The 13,056-nt window shown below is 47.6% G+C and overlaps 1 pseudogene; it reads right to left on the reverse strand.

Annotated features, from left to right (window-relative positions):
* Positions 1–6,308: 6,308 nt before the first annotated feature.
* On the reverse strand, positions 6,309–9,723 carry LOC119846702 (annotated as a pseudogene).
* Between the last annotated feature and the right edge of the window lie 3,333 nt (positions 9,724–13,056).

Here is a 13,056-nt window from a genome sequence, read left to right on the forward strand (position 1 = left end):
AACACTAACACCTTCACACAAGGATAATCAGGGTGTTCATCAAGTGAAGGATAACTACTTCACCCGGCTCTAGAACTGTTGACATGGGAGATGAAAACCACAGACCACCTATTCCATCCCAGATGCTTACATCTGAGACGATATGAGCTATTGATTTCCATTCTGTAGAGAGAGGTTCAGAAGGGGTCTAAGGCCTGGAGCTATGGGAAAGGGACTGGTGAGTGAGGACAGTGCATTGGGGGAAGGAGACCAAGCGAGGCAGCAGCATTTACAGATTGACTGTGTTCATGGAGAGCCAGGGGACCAGTGGGATTCTGGCCCATAATGATCTGTATTGGTGGCTGCTCCCACCTCAGAATTCCTGTGCTCTTGGAAGCCGTTACCACCAGGCAGAGGTCAGCCTAGCCCCAAAGATGCTCCAAACTCTTCTGTGGAAGGGGGAGAACAGACCAGAGAATTAAACCCCAGCAACACAGCACATGGTGAGCGGGAGCTATGCTGGCACAGCAATGAATCCACCCCGGCCTGTCACTGTTCAGATGGCTGGAAGGCTGGTCCTGTGGTCTGGGCACTGCTCTGCAACTCAAGAGAGCTGAGTTTGATTCCATTGCTGTGTGAAACCATGGGCAAGCCATTGACTGTCTCTGAGCCTCTGCACGGTGTATAATAGCCCTGCCCTGCCTCCCATAGGTGGCAGAAGGATAAATTCAATAGCCATGGGGGCCTCATCTTGACGATCTGTCTGGGAGAAAGCAGTCTGAGAGAAAAGGTCAGCTTCACACCTTGATCCTGTAACACAGACATAGCTGAGCACTACGGTGAGTGGGCCCAAGCTCCCACAGGTTTCAGCAAAGGCTGCTTCCACAAGAAAGGGGCAAACAGATGGGAAGATGGTCTCAGAGACACAAGGAAACTAGGCTGGGTCCCAAGAGCTCCTTGGCTTCCCAAAATAATGTAAGCTGGTCCAGTTCTGTTTCTCTATCTTAAGAGCAAAGCCTATTGAACTTAGTGATACTTGAAATAGGTTAGTATAGACATGTGACAGCTTCCTTTGTTTTAAGCATTTAGCAGAAATGGGAGTCTTGTTCGCAGCTCAAAGAGAGGGAAAATTGTGAGACTCCCCCCCAAGACAGGAAAGGACCTGGTTTATAGGGTAAAGACATCTTATATCCCAGTTTTACTTGATGGCTAGAAGTGAGCTTTTGTTACTGCAGGCATAGCATGCTGAAGAATCAGAGAGGGCAGTGGAGAATGGGGAAGAAAATTGGTAACATGTGACCTCCAGAAGAAGAAAGAGGAGAACCCATGTACCCCCATTGCAGATAGAGGCAAGACACTGTTTTCAGGGTCTTTGCACAGGTACTACCTTGGAGAGTGGTTTGGAAGAGTCATTGGAGGGAAGAGAACAAAAGGAGACCCCATAAACCATGAGGCATGGGTTATATTGTCCTACAGATAGGGGTTCCATGACCACCACTCCCAAGAGGAGGAGATGGGTGGTGGTGGTCGGGGACTCCCTCCTAGGGAGGACGTAGTCACCCATCTGCCATCCAGACCAGAAAACAAGAGTAGTATGATACTTTCCTAGACGTAGAATTCAGGATGTGATGGAGTGTATGCTAAGACTGATCAAGCCCTCAGACTGCTACCCCTTCCTACTTCTCCACATGGGCACCAATGATACTGTCAAGAATGACCTTGAGCAGGTCACTGCAGACTATATGGCTCTAGGAAGAAGGATAAAGGAGTTTGCGGTTCAAAGTGGTGTTTTTGTCCATCCTCCCTATTGAAGGAAAAGGGCCAGGTAGGGACTATTGAATTGTGGAAATAAATGTGTGGTTACACATGTGGTGTCAGAGAGAGGGCTTTGGATTCTTCAACCATGGGATGTTGTTCCAGGAAGAAGCATTGCAAGGAAGAGTTGGGATCCACCTACCAGAGAGAGGGAAGGCTGGCTAACATAATGAGGACAGCTTTAAATTAGGTTCACATGGGGATGGAGACCTAAGCCCTGAGGTAAGTGGAGAAGTGGGTTACCAGGAGGAAACACAAGGAGGAGGTTGCAACAGGGGAGGTCTCCTGATTCACACTGAGAAAGTAGAGCAATCAGCTATTTATCTTAGGTGCCTGTACATGAATGCAAGAAGCCCGGGAAACAAGCAGGAGCAATTGGAAGTCCTGGCACAGTCAAGGAACTATGAAGTGACTGGAAACACAGAGACTCAGTGGGGTAACTCACATGACTGGAGCACTGTCATAGATGAGTATAAACTGTTCAGGGAGTACAGGCAGGGGAGAAAAGTTGAAGGAGTTGCACTGTATGTAAGAGAGCAGTATGACTGCTCAAAGCTCCAGTATGAAACTGGAGAAAAGCCTGTTGAAAGTCTTTAAGTTTAGAGATGAGAGCAAGAAGGGTGATGTTGTGGTGGGCATCTGCTATATAGACCACCAGACCAGGAGAATGAGGTAGACGAGGCTTTCTTCAGACAACTAACGGAAGTTTCCAGATCACAGACCTTGGTTCTTATGAGGGACTTCAATGACCTGACATCTGCTGGGTGAGCAATACAGCAGTGCACAGACAATCCAGGAAGTTTTTGGGAAGTGTTCAGGACAACTTCCTGGTGCAAGTGCTGGAGCAACCAACTAGAGGCCGTGCTTTTCTTCACCAGCTGCTCACAAACAGGAAAGAATTGGTAGGGGAAGTAGAAGTGGGTGGCAACCTGGGCAGCAGTGACCATGAGATGGTCGAGTTCAGGATCCTGACAAATGGAAGAAAGGAGAGAAGCAGAATATGGAACCTGGATTTCCGGAAAGCAGACTTTGACTCCCTCAGGAAACTTATATGAGGAGGCTTATATGAGGGGGAAAGGAGTCCAGGAGACCTAGCTATATTTTAAAGAAGCGTTAATGGGGGCGCAGGAATAAACCGTCCTGATGCGCAGAAAGAATAGCAAATATGGCAGGCAACCAGCTTGGCTTAACAGCACAATCATTGGTGAGCTTAAACACAAAAATGAAGCTTACAAGAAGTGGAAATTTGGACAGATGACTAGGGAGGAGTATAAAAATATTGCTCTAGCATGCAGGGGTGTAATCAGGAAGGCCAAAGCACAATTGGAGTTGCAGCTAGCAAGGGATGTGAAGGATAATAAGAAGGGTTCTACAGGTATGTTAGCAACAAGAAGAAGGTCAGGGAAAGTGTGGGACCCTTACTGAATGGGGGAGGCAAGCTAGTGACAAATGATGTGGAAAAAGCTGAAGTACTCAATGCTTTTTTTGCCTTCGTCTTCACAGTCAAGATCAGCTCCCAGACTGCTGCATTGGGCAGCACAGTATGGGGAGGAGTTGAGCAGCCCTCACTGGTGAAAGAACAGGTTAAGGATTATTTAGAAAAGCTGGACATGCACAAGTCCCTGGGGCTGGATCTAATGCATCCAAGGGTGCTGAGACGGTTGGCTGATGTGATTGCAGAGCCATTGGCCATTATTAAGACATTTATATCAGGGAAGTGCTGGAAGTCACGGAATCCATGACTTTCAGAGATCTCCATGACATTCTTTGCCTCAACCCCAGGGGCCAAGGGACTAGAGCTGGCAACCAGCAGGGCCCCAAGACAGCTCCAGCGACAGGCGACAGCCTCCTCATGAGGCCCCGTGCAAGGTTACACCAACAGATGACAGTCCCCTGAAGAGGCTTTCCTTAGGCTTCCAGTGATGGGTGACAGCCTTGCGCAGGGATGTGGGGGGGGGGGATTTAACCATTGGAACAATTTACCAAGGGCCATGGCAGGTTCTCTATCACTGACAATTGTTAAATCAAGGCAGGATGTTGTAACAGCTCTGCCCTAGGATTTATTGTGGGGGAGGTCTCTGGCCTGTGCTCTACAGGCGGTCAGACTAGGATATCCCACTTGTGCCTTCTAGCCTTCGGATCTGCCCAGTGGTGTTAGTAGCACTGTCCTATCACACAGGGTGTTGTACTGATAAATATGGTAGAGATTATGAGGCGCTTGGAAGCTACAATAATTGGGGCCAGAGCTAAGTGCCTTAGGGAGATTTCAGCTCTGTGTGCATCATACAGATGATTTGGGGCATTGAGTGGAGAACCTGAACCCTTCCCAACACCCCTAGGTGATGAGTCCTGTCATTAGCACAGCCCCTTTGACGAGGGAGTTCTGTGCCCCTCATGAAGCTCGGCAGTAAGAGGGGGAGTCAGGACATGCTTTCAGAGAGTGAAGGATCTGGAGAGTGTTGCCTGGCTGAACAGAGCCCCGCTGGGCTGCCCTTCGGTCTGATCCTGACCCTCACCTGCTCCATGAGCAATGAAAGCCGCTCTAGCGCTAGAGATAGACTGCACATCCTGCATCCAAATTTCCAACATCATGAAATTTGGGGGTACCTAGATTGGGGGAGGCGTTGTGTGGGTCCAATAAAGAGCTAACAGCAGGATTGTGGAGCTTGGCTTTGGTCACTCCCATGTCTATTAAGAATGTGAATGACCTTGCTTACCTGGTGTGTGCATATCTCATGCCTGACTAGGGGAGGAGACCCTCTGAGCTGTGCCTCAGGAACCCAATCACTCTGCAAGCCCATCACTGTTATGTCCAGCTGTCTGTGGCATAACCCTGTTCCTTACAACAGGAGGCTCTGCAGCCAAGTGCAGAGGGAAACAGTGTCTCTGCAACTGATGGCCTGTGTGACCACTAACTAACCTTCAGTGCCTGCATTTGTGGGGGATCCGCATGAGATCCTGCCAGCTGCACCAGCTCTTGGAATTTCACTTGCACTATAAGGAGTCTTGCACTATTTCCTGTCTTTCTTAAAGCCTCATCTTCTGGAATCAAGACACTGCTCGGGAATCTCACCTTTCAGTATTGACAGGCCCGGCTGGATTATCTGCTGCGCCAGCAGAGCTCCCCCAGTGCTGCAGAGAGCGGGGATGGCCAGGAGCCAGTTACAGGGGTTTGATTCTCTGGCTTGTTCTTCCTCTGCCTCAGTGGAGTTTAGAGCAGCCTGGGGGCTGGGCTGACTTCCGCCCGTTGGTAACGGCTTCCAGGAGCACAGATCACTCCGGCCAAGTCTGAATTCCCTGCGGTGCTGCTCTGTGCCTACCTGAAGCTCATGGGTGGCACCAGCCTCTTCTCAGTGGGGAGAGGGATGAGGAGGTCCTTAGCCCCCCTCACTACAAGGCCCTGCTCCTGCTCCTCTTTCCCCCACTGGCAGCTGGAGGGTCCGGGGCTCCCCAGAGTGGCCCTTTCTCCCAGGCAGCTCTTACCACGGCTTGGCTCTGGCTTCCGGCCTGTCTAGTGGATGGAGTTTGGGGGGAAGAAGAGGGGGAAGGGTATGGTCACAGAGTGGATGGGGCTCCTGCCTGTGTCCCGCTTTTCCCTTTAAAAAAGGGGGCCATCCTACACGGAATGGGCTGGGCTGGGATAGGAGCGAGTTGTGCCTCTGTTGGGGAGCTGAGGCCTGTTTCCATCCCTTTGCATTGCTGGGGGCAGCACCAACGGAGGGGACAGGGTGGGAATATGGGCCAGAGTCTCTTGCCAGGACTCGTGTGTCCGACCCTCTCTCATGGACACAGCTGTGCTCCACATCTGGGGCATTACGGTTAGATAGGGGTGCACTCTGTAGGTGTGCTGAATGCAGAGCCATCAACGGGCGTGGAGGGGATGGGCTGCCTGAATGGCTTCTCCTGGGGTTCTTGTGTTAATCATGTCTCTGACATGACTCAGTCGTAAGCACTTGCCTGAGGACAAAAGGGAAGGGTGGGTGTCCGAGCCCTTTGAAGAGCCCCTGAACACAGCTGGTGCAGCACCCGTGGCTCACGCAGCACCCAGCGCGCTCAGTTAGGGCCAGGTCTGTGACAGCAGAACAGCTCTGCACCTTTTTTCATGGCCCCTGGATGTTTAACCAGAGACAGGTCAGTGACAGGCGAGGTGTAATGGGAAACAACATCCACATCTCTTCTCTTTATTGACTGTATCGAGAGGAATTCTGCGGTTGGAGCAGCCACTAATGTGGCAATTTATGGGCTAACATCCCACCAGTCTCCTGGCTCTCCACGAACACAGTCACTTTTTAAATGCTGCTGCCTGCCCTGGTCTCCTTCCCCTAGTGTGCTGTCCTCCCTCACCAGCCCGTCTCCCATTACTTCAAGTATTAGACCCTGTCTGAACCTCTCTCTACAGAGTGGAGATCAGTAGCTCATGTCGTCTTGGATGTAAGGCTCCAGGCTGGAATAGGTGGTCTGTGTTTTTCGTCTCCATTATCATCATCACTGCAGCTGGTTCATGAACTGACCTTTCACTTGATGAATGCCCTGACTATCCCCGCACGCAGGTGTCTACTTTTCATGCTGTACACAATTGAATTAATCAGGGGTGGGACGAGCAGGGAGATGTAGCCCAGGACCGTTTTAAGCAAGGGAGATGAGCCCTTTCAAAATCTGTGTATCACAGCAAGGCCTATCTCTGCTGTATAGAACATCACGACAGCGCAGAGGAGGGAGACACAGATGTTCAGGGCCCCGAGGCACTCTGTGTGGGATGTGATGCTCAGCACTGTTTTGAGGATCATCACATAAGAGAGAAAGATGAACAGAGAGTCCAAACCCACTGTTAAGAATAAAGAAAAGGAGTACTTGTGGCACCTTAGAGACTAACAAATTTATTAGAGCATAAGCTTTCGTGAGCTACAGCTCACTTCATCGGATGCATTTGGTGGAAGAAACAGAGGAGAGATTTATATACACACACACAGAGAACATGAAACAATGGGTTTATCATACACACTGTAAGGAGAGTGATCACTTAAGATAAGCCATCACCAGCAGCAGGGAGGGGAAAGGAGGAAAACCTTTCATGGTGACAAGCAAGGTAGGCTAATTCCAGCAGTTAACAAGAATATCAGAGGAACATCATAATCAAAAAGGTTGACAAAGGAGGTGCTGTCGTCATCATGAATAGGTCGGAATATGAACAAGAGGCTACTAGGCAGCTCTCCAACACCACTTTCTACAAGCCATTACCCTCTGATCCCACTGAGAGTTACGAAAAGAAACTACAGCATTTGCTCAAGAAACTCCCTGAAAAAGCACAAGAACAAATCCGCACAGACACACCCCTGGAGCCCCGACCTGGGGTATTCTATCTGCTACCCAAGATCCATAAACCTGGAAATCCTGGACGCCCCATCATCTCAGGCATTGGCACCCTGACAGCAGGATTGTCTGGCTATGTAGACTCCCTCCTCAGGCCCTTCGTTACCAGCACTCCCAGCTATCTTCGAGACACCACTGACTTCCTGAGGAAACTACAATCCCTCGGTGATCTTCCAGAAAACACCATCCTGGCCACTATGGATGCAGAAGCCTCTACACCAACATTCCACACAAAGATGGACTACAAGCCGTCAGGAACAGTATCCCCGATACTCTCACGGCTAACCTGGTGGCTGAACTTTGTGACTTTGTCCTGACCCATAACTATTTCACATTTGGTGACAATGTATACCTTCAAATCAGTGGCACTGCGTAGGGTACCCGCATGGCCCCACAGTATGCCAACATTTTTATGGCTGACTTAGAACAACGCTTCCTCAGCTCTCGTCCCCTAATGCCCCTACTCTACTTGCGCTACATTGATGACATCTTCATCATCTGGACCCATGGAAAAGAAGCTCTTGAGGAATTCCACCATGATTTCAACAATTTCCATCCCACCATCAACCTCAGCCTGGACCAGTCCACACAAGAGATCCACTTCCTGGACACTACGGTGCTAATAAGCGATGGTCACATAAACACCACCCTATATCGGAAACCTACTGACCGCTATTCCTACCTACATGCCTCCAGCTTTCATCCAGATCATACCACTCGATCCATTGTCTACAGCCAAGCGCTACGATATAACCGCATTTGCTCCAACCCCTCAGACAGAGACAAACACCTACAAGATCTCTATCATGCATTCCTACAACTACAATACCCACCTGCTGAAGTGAAGAAACAGATTGACAGAGCCAGAAGAGTACCCAGAAGTCACCTACTACAGGACAGGCCCAACAAAGAAAATAACAGAACGCCACTAGCCATCACCTTCAGCCCCCAACTAAAACCTCTCCAACGCATCATCAAGGATCTACAACCTATCCTGAAGGACGAGCCATCACTCTCACAGATCTTGGGAGACAGACCAGTCCTTGCTTACAGACAGCCCCCCAATCTGAAGCAAATACTCACCAGCAACCACACACCACACAACAGAACCACTAACCCAGGAACCTATCCTTGCAACAAAGCCCGTTGCCAACTCTGTCCACATATCTATTCAGGGGATACTATCATAGGGCCTAATCACATCAGCCACACTATCAGAGGCTCGTTCACCTGCGCATCTACCAATGTGATATATGCCATCATGTGCCAGCAATGCCCCTCTGCCATGTACATTGGCCAAACTGGACAGTCTCTACGTAAAAGAATGAATGGACACAAATCAGACGTCAAGAATTATAACATTCAAAAACCAGTTGGAGAACACTTCAATCTCTCTGGTCACTCGATCACAGACCTAAGAGTGGCTATACTTCAACAAAAAAGCTTCAAAAACAGACTCCAACGAGAGACTGCTGAATTGGAATTAATTTGCAAACTGGATACAATTAACTTAGGCTTGAATAGAGACTGGGAATGGATGAGTCATTACACAAATAAAACTATTTCCCCATGTTATTTCCCCCACCCCTCCAGCCCCCACTGTTCCTCAGACGGTCTTGTCAACTGCTGGAAATGGGCCACCTTGATTATCACCATAAAAGGTTTTCTTCCTCCCCCCTCCCACCTGCTGGTAATAGCTCATCTTAAGTGATCACTCTCCTTACAGTGTGTATGATAAACCCATTGTTTCATGTTCTCTGTGTGTGTGTGTGTGTATATAAATCTCTCCTCTGTTTTTTCCACCAAATGCATCCGATGAAGTGAGCTGTAGCTCATGAAAGCTTATGCTCTAATAAATTTGTTAGTCTCTAAGGTGCCATAAGTACTCCTTTTCTTTTTGCGAATACAGACTAACACGGCTGCCACTATGAAAACTGTTAAGAATGTAACAAGCAAGCCATAGATGCTGTTCACTGTGATATCTGAACAAGCCGCCATCATGACCTCTTGATGCAGGCAGTAGGAATGGGAGAGGACATTGGCTCGACAGTATCGGAACCTTTTCAGTGAAAACGGGAGTGGGGATATTACAGCCACACTTCTTAGCACAAATACCAGTCCCATATTGTCTACTGCCTGCAGGGTTAAGATGGAGGCATATCTCAGTGGGTTACAGATCGCGACGAAGCGGTCAAAGGCCATCAAGAAGAGCACGGAAGATTCAATTAATTGTAGCGAGTGGATGAAGAACAGCTGGACAAAACAAGTGTCGAAGCTGATTTCCCTAGAGTTAAACAAGTATATGCCCAGTATCGTCGGTATGGTGGTTATCGATATGCCAAGGTCTGTGATGGCCAACATGGAAAGGAAAATGTACATGGGCTCATGGAGGGCTGGATCTGTCTTTACAATGAACAGAATGACTGAATTTCCTACTATCGAAATAACATACATTAAGCAGAAGGGGGAAAAGATCCAGAGATGGACGTCTTCCTGCCCAGGTATCCCGGTGAGAAGGAACACAGCAGGTGTGAATTGGGTGTCATTGACAGCTGACATACTATACTGGGCAGGTCCAAGAAATTTTTAACTTTACTTCCTGAAAAGAAAAAAGAACTGGAGACTAGATGATATTTAACAAGACATCTATCTGCTCTCAGTGCAAGTCTGGAGACTCCCAGGAGCACAAGGCAGATCAGCAAAAATATAGTCTTGGATTTACAGCACCAAGAGAAAGACAGGCACTGCCAGACTATCCAGTGACCCATCCCAGGTCCTGCAGAAGAAGGTGGAAGAAGCTACCCAATAGTCAACTATGTGATAACCTGCTCCCAGGGAAAATTCTCCTCCCTCCTCCCCAAGACCCAATAGTTAGACATATTTTGTGCTGTAAATCAGGAAGGTTTTGAGCCGTTCCAAGACTTTTTTTTTAAAAAAAATCTTCACTATTGTAATTAAATATTCTGGTAACCCATATAGGCATCCAGTCCCGCTTTGAATCCTGCTAAGCCCTTGTCCCCATTGATATCTGGTGGCTTTGAATTCCACAGCCTACTTGAGCGCTGTGTGATTTTAAAGTTGTGACCTTCACAGAGACACCCTTTCTGGCCCTCCACTTCTGAAGTGTGGCCCATTTTATCTTGACATGTGTGTAAACATATGGCGAGAGCATGGTGAAAGCTGTCATTATATTTATCTGTCCTGCACTGAAGATATTTATAAACATATTTCAATGCCTCATTTTATATATATATATATAATTTTCTCCACTCCTGAGAGTTTAAATTATGCCACTGCCTCTTTGCAGTACATGGGATACATTATTAGGGCCAGGTTCTTAATTCAGTGACATTGACGTCAAATGTATTGCTCCAAATTTACATGTGTAAAGTCAATCAGAACCAAGCTCTATTAACTTTCCCTTACCAAATGCTCCCAGTTATATACTCTGACCCAAAAAAACCCCTTCCAAGGGAAGCTGAAGTGCTTTGAATGGCCAATGTTGACGGAATCCAGAAAGTTCAATTATCCTACAGGCTTCTCTTCATCCTCACAGAACCTGCATCCTCTCCCCATGCACTGGTCTGTAGATATCTCGCTAGTTACAAGCTAAAACAGAGTTACTTCAGCTGGGCAGGGGAGGGGTTGCCATCACAAATGGCTATTCAAATGGGTGAATACTGCAAACACTGGTGTTGCACTAATATACAGTTAAGTGTGCAAGTTACTTCAGCCATGCTCATGTAAGAGGTGATGGGCATAAATGACTTACAACCACTGTAACACTCCTCTTTCCTGCACCTCAGCTCTACTGTTTGCTGAAACATTGACCAGCGGTTCTGGTCTCTCGGGACTTTTTGGAAAGTCTTGCACAAATATTGCAGAGTTTTGTGTACATGACCCTTAATGTAACTATTAGAAAATAGCACAAACCTATTGCAAACAGTATGTAGAGTATTTCTGAAACACTTTCTAAAGCAAAAGTCATTAAACAGTAAAGTTACCACTGCTTCTTCCTGTAGATATTCCAACAACTCTGCTGCTAGCTTTTGATATACATGCATGTCATGAAAGTTTGGTCTGTAATATATAAATTTCAATGAAGAGTTTTGGCATAGCTTTTACAAATCTGTTCTCTAGTATACACGTCAACCCATTCTTTCTCCTCTGATATTCTTTCAGAGATTTCTCAGGTTAGAGTGGGTAGCATCTCTCATCTGGATTTCTTCAGAACCTAAAAAGATTGCAGTGTCTCAGCCCTCAGTCAATCGTTTGTCAGCAAACAAATGTCTTGCACCCAAAAGCTATCCAGTTCTCCTCAGATTCTGTTCTGTAGGACGGTAGTCTATATCCAGAGTAGTAACAAGCATTGGTGTCAGTACATAAAATATTAATTCCCTGAGTTCTCATTCTCTAGTACATAGTAACCCCAACACCTGTTATTCAGGCACCATGAGGGTTTGCAGGAAATGGATTTCAAAGTCAAATGCATGAGTATTCATGGAAATGGAACTTCATTTCACACAGGAAAGTAGTCTATTGCTCTCTCTCTCTCTCTCTCTCTCTCTCTCTCTGCCTGCCTATGTCCTGTATTCATAAAATACGTAGCACCTGGGAGCGGCATTGGGTCAGACATGGAGCAGAGCTGCCATAATTAATGTGTATGTTAAACCCAGTTCTTGGGATGTTTCCTGTATAGCTATATTGGGTTAACTATTGGGAAGTTTATGCTATGGCTATATTGGTTTAACCCAGTCTGGTTCTTCTTAGTTTAATCGTAGGCTGCTGGAAAACAAGCAGGAAAAGAAGCAACAGCTCAAGAAAAGCCATCTCTCAGTCAGCACTTCAGGGAGGTTGAGAGAAAATACCGGAGCTACAAGCTGGGAAGAACCTATTTCTGGGCTCCAGCCATGTTATGTAACTTGTTTTGTCAGGGCTGGAAGTCTGTCCAGAGGTGGAGCAACTATTGCTGAGAAGCTCTTTTGATTGACAGACACAGACACCTCTGGGGAAGTATGTCCGCCTTCAGCCTGCCTTGGTCCCCATCAGAGTGGGAGGGCTTGGGGTCAGAGATGTGTACAGACATTGGCTGAAAATGCTCTTATTCTCTCATGTTAGTCTTTTTTCCTGCTGTTCAGATTAAACAGTATTTTGGTTCAAGAAGTCTGACTGGTCACTCATCTCACCACTGCTCACAGACTCCCAGAGACAAGGAGCAAGTGTGCCAAACCCTCTCGGACCTGCTCTACCAACAGTTGACACATAGTGTCCTGTAGCAAAGGGTGGGAGGATGGGAGGGTCATGGGATTCCACCCCATGAGTGGGCAGGGTAGAGGACCTGACATCTGAAACTTGGAGACAAGAGGGGGACAGAGATGCAGTAGCCCTGTAACTCTGAGGGGTCTCTACATGGAAGAAATTCTGGAGCCTACAGCCAGTCAGGAAACAGAAATATGCCCTATCATACCTATTACCACAGAGCAACACAGCTATGAATTCCTGCATTCACAATCAAGTCAGAGAACAAAGCCTGCGAAAATTTATTTGATGATTAAATTTCCAGTTGCAAATAAACCTGAGGCGATCTGGGAACTAGTCACTGATATTCTGTGGGGTCTCCTATCGCTCAGCCTCTGGCAGGATCGGGCCCAGAGCACACTGCATCTCTAGAAATGGGAGCCCTTGAGAAATCATGACTTGGGGCATCGGGGTTTTAGCACTCTGACCTTGCTTTGAATCTCAGATTTCTGTGTAGCTTGAATAATCAACCATTGACCTTGGGCAGATGTAGAGGAGTTTCCCAAGCTACCTAGTGATGCCTGCCCTCCAGCCCCATCACCGAGTGACCCCGAGACCCCAGCTGAGTCCTCGGCCGCTGCACAGAACATCTGC

The sequence above is a fragment of the Dermochelys coriacea genome, chromosome 1 (genome assembly GCF_009764565.3).
Source record: "Dermochelys coriacea isolate rDerCor1 chromosome 1, rDerCor1.pri.v4, whole genome shotgun sequence".
Lineage (NCBI taxonomy): Eukaryota > Metazoa > Chordata > Testudines > Dermochelyidae > Dermochelys > Dermochelys coriacea.